The following is a 9,174-nucleotide window of genomic DNA, read 5'->3' on the forward strand; positions in this document are numbered from 1 at the left end:
TGGTGATATCTAAAAAATTCGAAGGTGGAAGCTTGATCGGAAAGTAGAAAAAGAGCAGAGGGTAGAATCTTTTATAGGGGAAGTATGTGACGCTTCGCATTAGAAGACAAACATCTGATGGTTGACACGTGTCTGAAGTCAGAACGACACGACTGATGGGACGGGACGTTCCGACTTCTTCGTCGTTTCGGTCGTGACATGCGAAGGGAGGAACCGGGGTTCATCTATCGTTTCTCATTGTTTCTGTAAACCTACTCTCTAAAGAACGAGGGGACTATCTAAATACGGGTAAAATCGGGACTAGTGAGCACCCTTATTTTCCGGTGGGGAAAACGAAACAAGGACATAACTAAATGGAATCGGAATCGAAGCTAAGAACCTTTCGTACCAAGGCCCGAACAAAGCGCTTACCACCAGGGCCATTGAGACAACGCCCCCCGAATCCGGTTCGGGCTCCAAGACCTCGGAAGGCATAACCAAACGGTTGTACACGACTAACGAAGGGCCGTGATATACGCGCCCAACTAGATATCACAGCGCGAATCTCGACCCGTGTCGACAACGGATCAGTGATTAACGAAAAAGAAGATTTTTACCTCTCTTAGAATTGTACTTAGGGTAAAACTCCTCTACTATATAAAGGGGAAGTTGATTATTCAATACACACATTTGTAACACGCACATCTAGGAAATATAGATTTGTTTCTTCAGCTTCCAAGTTATTCAAAGTTCTTATTTTCGCTCATAGCTCTACATACATTTTTGGCTCCAAGTCGAGGGCAGAACAATCGTTAAACTAAGATTCGAGCCCGAACTTAACATCACAACTGGTTTGATTATTTATTTTATCTTTGATCCGCTTATCTAACGTCATTGATCACTTGCATTGAATTAATTTATCAACAAAAAAAAGAGAGTATTTTCTCACCTATTTCTTTTATAAAATAAATATTTGATCAATATGTTATTTTGGTGGCGACCATAGAGGTCAAAGTCGTCACTGGATGTAGGCGTAAATAGAATCAACAACTCACTTTCATTTTTTGCTACTACTTATGTTCTAAATTAAGAAATTTGTACATATTTAATAAATTTTTTATACAAAATATGGACTAATACTAATAGGTTCGATCGAACTCATAAGATGCACTTTAGCTCCGCCCCTTAGTATATGTATTCAATTTACAGAATCTGCTGTAATCCATTATAGATGAGATAATTAAGGCTTATTAATGTGCTAAATGAATATTATTTTTATGTTTTCATGAGATTACATTAAATGCAAGTGGAGTTTGGTTTTACCCCTATATAATAATGTTGTTAAATACCTTGCTCCAAATCAATTAAAAATTATATTAGTTTCTTCAGTAGAAAGTGCAATATGGCGAAGGTTCTTATGCAGTCTACATTCTTTGTTGCCCTGTTGCTACTTCACATTGGGTTTGTCCCTCTTTCTAATTATTGATAATCAGTGCTAACCTATTGTTAAATAATTCGTTGCTATATTATACATTGCATGTTTCTTAAATTATATTTTTTTGTCTGCAATTTAAATATTATTTGGATTCAAATAAACAAGAGCAGTCCTCATAGAACTTTAAATATTAACGAATTTTATTTTAGTTTATTTATACTGCTCACAGATTGTCATTGTAATGTTCGAGACGAAAAATATTTTTTTTTTAAAAAGAACCATATGTGAAATCATGATTTGTTTAAATATTCGATGTTTACATTCACATACACTGAGTGCACATAAAAGTTTTTCATTGATGTCTTGACTCTGGTCATGTCTCAATTTCCTAAATAGAGATATGGAGTACTCAAAACTCTTATTTTGAGTATTACAAGTTGCCAAAATTATGTGATTTGCTATATGACATGATGCTTTAATTTAAGTACTAATAATGTTTTTTGAAATAAAATTTCTGAACTACTCAGAAAAGGCTTATTATGTAGAAAAATAGGAAGATAAATGAGAGAGACGAAGTTTTTGGAATGATTTTCTCTGTTTATTTCACTGTTCAAAGTCTCCTACTTATACATGCAAATTCCTGATAAGAAAAATAAGACAGAGAAATAGAGTTGTACAAGTGTATGTTTTCTATTGGCTACCCTATAGCTGTACAACAGACTAATATTCCTGTAATCACAAAGAATTCGTGAGCTTCCAGTAATGTGCACCTGTCCTTCTCATCAATTGGATGAACAAGATGAGATCCAACATAAAATGATCTTACGCCTGTGATCTTGCCACATGTATCACCTGATATTTTGCCACGTATCTCGTTACTCAAATCAGATTTGGGACACTTATATTCAATACTTCGATTAAATCGATCAATCAGACTCATTGATTCCACCAAACCCTTCTCTTTGTTCTCTTGGTCAAGACCATTGTTAAGATTGGAATCACCACTATCAACACCCCCCCCCCCCCAATCAAGTTAGAGGGGAGAGAAGAGAGCCCCAACTTGCCAAGAATCTAATAGTGTGAAGGCCATGAAAGAGGCTTGGTAAAAAGATCGGCGAGTTGAGAAGACGATGGTACGAAAGAGATAGAGACTAAACCAGAAAGAAATTGCTGCCTTACAAAATGGCAATCGATTTCAACATGTTTAGTTCTCTCGTGAAAGACTGGGTTGCGAGCGATGTGTATGGCAGCCTGGCTATTGGAATGCACCGGAATCGGAAAAGATGGAGGTGCAGATAGATCCTGAAGAAGACGACTCAACCAAGTCAATTCAGCAACCACTCGCCGCATAGAACGATATTCTGCTTCTGCAGAAGAAAGAGAGATCGAAGTCTGTTTCTTTGACTTCCACGAAATAGGTGAGCCTCCAAGGCTGATAAAATAGCCACTAACTGATTTTTGGGAGTCAAGACAAGCTCCCCAATCGGCATCACAAAAATCAAGAAGCTTTAGAGAAGAAGCTGCAGACATAAATAGTCCTTGCCCTGGATCTGTTCGTATATATCTAACAACACGGAGAGCAGCCGAAAAATGAGGAAGGCGAGGTGTTGAGTGACAATGAGGCCATGTGGTTCTCGAAGAACTTCCAATCCCAAAAAGTAATGTAAGTCCCCAAGGTCCTTTATTTTAAATTCTGTATCAAGAAAGATCTTCAAATGATGCAATTTTGTAGGATCATTTCCAGTGAGTAAAATATCATCAACATAAACAGCGACTATAGAAATTGAACCCCTTGTCCTTTTGAAAAATAGTGAATAATCATTTAAAGAAGAAGAATATCCCTTAAAATTCAAAGTTGCTGCAAGTCTAGCATACCACTGGCGAAATGCTTAATTTAAACCACATAGAGATTTCCTTAGCTTGCAAACATGATTAGGACTAGGTGAAGCCATCCCAACAGGAAACTTCATGTAAACTTCCTCTTCTAGGTTGCCATGGAGGAAAGCATTATTCACATCCAATTATGAAATTTGCCAATTCTTTTTTATTGCTACTGCAAGAATGCAACGTATGGTAGTCATCTTGAGTACTAGGGAAAAGGTGTCATTGAAATCTATCCCTTCTCGTTGAGTATCACCACGAATGACCAATCGAGCCTTTAGTCTATCTAAACTCCCATCTTATTTATGTTTAACCTTGTAGACCCATTTGCATGGAAGAGCCTTCCTTCTGGGTGGTAATTCCATTATCTCTCAAGTTTGATTAGCCTCCAAAGCTGCAAATTCATCTGCCATAGCTTGTCTCCAACCAGGGTGTAATGCATCTTGAGAAAAACTAACTGGCTCGGTAATATTGCAGATAGAGTTTAAGAGTTGTTGGTTAGAGGTAGAGAGTGCAGCAAAAGGAAATATGGTGGGTTGTACTGGAGGAATAAAACAAGATTTGGTCAGATTGGTAAAAAATACAGCATTACACACGTAAACAGACAAATAGGATGGTGGATTGTGAGGTCTTTCTGACTTTCTAAGAGGTGGGGCAGAAGTTAGTTGTGGAGATTGAAAAATTGGACCGAAGGGAATGATTGGAGAGATATTGTGAGGGGAAACAATAGGAGAGGAAGCTTGGACTGGAGAGGAAATAGAAACACTGTGATTAGAAGGTGAAAAAGTTGAAGAAGTAGGAGGATGAGGCATAGGTTAAGATGGAATTGAAATAGAACCTGATTGAGAAACAATGGGAGTTGAAGAGGTTTGAGTAGAAAAAGGAAACTCGGACTCAGAGAACTGGACATCTATGGAAATAAAGACCTTTTTAGTAGTTAAATCAAGTAGTTTATATCCTTTCTTCCCATAAGGATAACCCAAAAAAATACAAGGTTTAGCTCTAGGTGCAAATTTAGGTCTCTATTATGGGAGGGAGTGGAAGCAAAACAAAGGCACCCAAAGCTCCTTAAAAAATGATAAGAAGGAATTGATCCAAACTGGATCTCATATGGTGTTTTCCCTGTGAGTACCCTTGAAGGAAACCTATTGATCAAAAAAGTTGCAGTCAACATACATTCCCCCCCAATATTCAATAGGAACTTTAGATTGAAGTAATAGTGCCCAAGAAACCTCTAGGAGGTGTCTATGTTTCCTCTCTACTATCCCATTTTGTTGTGGAGTACCCACACAAGAAGTTTGATGAAGGATTCCCTGAGAAGTAAGAAAAATAGAAGTTGTTGTACTTCCCCCAAGCTCTAAAGCATTATCAGATCTAATGACTTTTACTTTGGAATGAAACTGTCTCTCAACTATGGCTAAAAACACTTTAAAACAGAGAAGGCATTACTTTTGGTACTTAATAGATAAGTCCATGTTGCTCTGCTAAAATCATCCACAATCGTCAAAAAATATTTATAGCCATTATAAGTGGGTGTTTTGTAGGACCCCCATGTATCTATGTGGATTAAGTCAAAAACACCTTTAGTTTTGATGTTACTGGAAAAGAATGGCAATTTGGATTGCCTTGCTAAAGGGCGGATATCACAAGAACAATTGGAGATAGGAACAACAGAAATACTACTAATATATTCCATTGCTTGAAAAGGTAAATGACCCAATCTAATGTGCCAAAGTCTTACATTAGAATCACTGTTTGCGGAAAAAGAAATAAGAACAGAATTACATCTGGAAAAACTATTACTAGCTAAAGGTACTACATTTTTCTTGATGAAACTCTTAGGTTCTAACTTGGAGTAGGGTAGCAGATAGAGACCACCATCTTCTTTACCAACACCAGAGGGTTCTTCACTAAAGGGCCCTGCAATACACATCCAATGGAATAGATCATCAATAAGCAATCTAATTGCTGACACAACTTGTGAACTGATAGTAAGTTCACTTTAAAAGAAGAAATGTAGAGCACATTGTGAATGATCAAATCAGGAAAAAGACACACACTACCAGCATGAGTGACCCTTACTTTATAGGAAGTAGGTAGACTAACTAATTTAGGAAATGGCAGTCGCTTTAGAGCAGAAAAAAGGCTAGAATCAGAAGTCATATGCTTTGTGGCTCCTGAATCTAGGATCCAATAGGTAGAATTAACATAAGTGAGAACAGAGATTGGTTTATTGTAACCTTTACCAGCATAGTTGCCTGCATTTGCATTTGCATCTGAGGTTGAAACACTAGCAAAATTGACCTTAACTTGTTGAAGGAGTTGAACCAATTGCGTGAATTGTTTAGAAGTGAGTTATTGTCCTGCAGGAATAGATTCAGAAAAACCAACACCATTAGATCTTGTGTCATCAAGTGAAGACTGCATTGCTCCTCGTTTGTCCCTGAAATTTCTTAGGTTTGGTAAACTTGAAATCAGAGGGAAATCCTATGATTCTATAACATTTATCCACTAAATGACCAGGTTTCTTGCAATAGGTACGAGATAGGGCAGTCTTCTTTCCCTTAAAATCAAACTGAGAAAAGTTTTTCTGTGTTGAGATGCTTTAATTAGCTACCTGAAATGATGAGGAATCAGCAGGAAACTGTGAGTTAACATAAACCTCCCTTTGTTTTTCATCCTGAATAAGCAAGGAGTATGCATGATTAACATTAGGTAAAGGTGACATCGTAAGAATGTTACTCTTAACAGCTGCATATCCATCGTTCAACCCCATGAGGAACTGGATAAGTCTTTCATCTTGAAATGATTTCACCATTTTAGCCTTACCACCACAGGTACAAGCACATGAACATTGAATAGTAGTGGTGAGAGCATCAAGCTCATCCCACAGACCTTTGATTCTGGTAAAATATCCAGCAACATCACTTGACCCCTGAACTAAGTCACTTAATTCCTTTTGTAGGTGATAAAGCTTGGCGCCATTGGACTGTCCAAATCGATCTTCAAGAGCAGTCCAAAGTTCTTGTGCAGATTTGGAGTAGAGCACACTTGCAGCAATCTCTCTAGAAAGTGAGTTGAGCAGCCAGGAGGTTACCATATCATTGCTCATGTTCCATAGATTGAAATCAGGAGAATCAGAGGGAGGAGACTTGCAAGTTCCATCAATAAACCCCAGTTTATTTTTAGCTGAAAGGGCAATCAGAATAGATCGTCTCCAGCCTCCATAAGCTCTACCATCGAAGGAGGAATTGACCAAGGTCATTCCAGGAGAGTTGGCAATGGATTTAGTTTAAAAGATGGTATAATCTGTATATTTAAGAGATTTTTCATAATCTCAACAACTACTTTTCTCGAATGTTTTTTTAAGTACTTAATTATGAGATATGTCCTTTAAAGTAATGTGATTCTAGAAATCATTATATTAACTAGGGGAGAAATCCCTGGGAGACCTTGGCGAAAACTTTTCACAAAAATTATATATAAACTAAAAATAAATATAGTTTAGATTAACTAATACTTTCTATGACAAAAGTATTAATTTTAAAAATAATTTACTTGGCTTCAACAACTCACACTACATGTAATAAAATTTCTAGTGACAACCTACATTCAGTGACGAGGAAGTCGCCAATAAAAGGTTTTCTTAAAGCCTTTATGATCAACTGTGTTAATTGTAGATCTTTGTGATTTTATTAAAGAATTGGTAAATTAATTAATTTTTTACTGAGAAAATCATTTTTTTTTGTTTCACTTCAGAGCTCCTAATTAGGATAGGTACTCGATTTCTATATAGGCATATTTGGGGAATCAATAGTTTGATTTTGCATAGTTTTAAAAGCTGATATCCTGAAGCTGTTAAAACTTATGGAAAAACATTTATGTTATTGAAAACTTCCCAAATTAGATGCTATAGTTTAAATTGATATCCTGAAGATGTTAAAATTTATGGGAATATATTTACGTTATTGAGAATTCTCCAAATTAGATCCTATAATTTAAAAGTCTGCCTTTATTTTTTTTACGTTTTTACGTTAGTTTAACCACTATATAATGCTAAACAAGACCTTATATAAAAAGTCTATTAGTGGAGATAAAAACATGGCCAAGGTTCTAGTGAAGTCCCCATTCTTGATTGCCTTATTACTAATCACCATAGGTTTGTTGCTATTTCGTTTTTTTGTTTCTCTCTTTATTATATTTTAAAACATCTCAGTATGCATAAAAAAGATTTTATACTTTTTTTTGTACCCTCCCATGTTTTTCAAGTGTAGGGCGATTTTACCTCCTTGTTGAGTTTAAGAATGTCCCACATTAAGAATATAAGACATATATAATCGCTTTTACTTTGACATTCGGAGAATGATTGTAATCGATCCCAATTCAGTAACAATAACAATAACAATTATGTTTTAGCTTTAAATAAATTGGAATCGTCACTTAATCCTTACTGACTATTCCTATATTTGAATGTGAAATAATGACTTGTTTAAATATTTCAATATGCAGTTGCAAATACTCCATCCTACAAGGTGGCTGCAGTACACCACTGTCATTCTGACGTAGACTGTATTGAAGTATGTAAAGGTCGGGCGCCAATTTGTGTTTTTCATAGTTTTTGCATATGCTTTCACAAGACGAGAAAGCTTGGGGAAGCTGCATTTGGTCATGGCGTGCCTGCAAATTGATATATTGCAAGTGTTTGATAGATTGCCCAAATGGATGTATTAGTCTTTATATTACAATTGTGATTCCGCTTGATCTATTTATTTAAAGCACCTTTTGGGAATTTTGAGTGTAGTACCAATTTTGCACCATATGAAATTAATCGTGAACGACAACAAAGCCTTTTTAATTTACTCACGTTTTATCTCCCTTCGTTCTATTTTATGTGATATTATTGCGAAGAATGATACCCTTCTATATTTCGAAACAATTTAGATCTCAAACTTCTTATTTTATCATTGTGACATACTTTTATAACCATATATATCCATGGCATACTTAAAATCACAAATTTCAAAAGTATTTTTTTCTGTTTAAATTTCGTGTTCAATCAAACTACGCTTTATAAGTTAAAACAATTAGAGTAACTAAGTTACTCCATTACATACTATTCGATCTTTTCCAAGATGAATCATTGAAAAAAACACAAAGATAAAGAGGAATACGTTTTGTGGCCTTGCACATGGAATAATTCCGAAATTTTTCAAGCTAGAATTAAGTAAGCGCACTTTATTTGAGAATTAACTGGAAGTCGAGTATGGCTATTCAACATAAACTAAGGCATTGGTAGATAGGAGGATCATCGATAACCTAAAAATTCTTAGCAAAGACTTCTACAAGATATTCTATTCTAATTTACTCATTTGTACTTTTAACTAGTAAGGGATTGCCCATGTTGCGTATGGGCCCAATAATACTATTAACTAAATATTGGGGTCGTAAAGATGTATATGGTAGAGTTAGATCGAGTTCATCTTCAAAAGATATTAAAGTTAGTCAAATTACTCTTAGATCGAAAATATATTTGAAAATACATAACTAATATCGTTTTAATTTCCCAAAGCAACATTTATTTTGGCCAAATATATTTAACTAAATAAAATTACATTTATTATTTAGGGAAGGGGATATAACCTAATTAAAACTGTTTACATGTGAAATAAGTAGGAAAAAAAAAGGACTCTTGTTCTTTGATTTTACGTCAAATCAGACTCTCTTTTACTCAGGAAAATAGTTTAATCAAAGAAGGATTTTAATGTTACTTTTATAAGATTATAGAGATACATATACTAAAGTTGGATGATTTTAGCTTCAAGTATTGATTATGAAATTTTATACCACTACTACTACTTTATAGGGGGGGAGGGGATTCT

At 35.4% G+C, this 9,174-nt stretch overlaps 1 long non-coding RNA gene across 1 annotated transcript; it reads left to right on the forward strand.

The window, feature by feature from the left end:
• The first annotated feature begins 2,346 nt into the window (after window positions 1-2,346).
• LOC142179112 (uncharacterized) lies at window positions 2,347-6,697 on the forward strand. The gene is made up of 2 exons (XR_012707218.1): window positions 2,347-3,077; window positions 6,261-6,697. It is a non-coding gene; the product is annotated as an uncharacterized LOC142179112 (long non-coding RNA).
• Window positions 6,698-9,174: the final 2,477 nt, after the last annotated feature.

This window comes from Nicotiana tabacum, unplaced genomic scaffold, assembly GCF_000715075.1.
Source record: "Nicotiana tabacum cultivar K326 unplaced genomic scaffold, ASM71507v2 Un00361, whole genome shotgun sequence".
Taxonomy (NCBI): Eukaryota; Viridiplantae; Streptophyta; class Magnoliopsida; order Solanales; family Solanaceae; genus Nicotiana; species Nicotiana tabacum.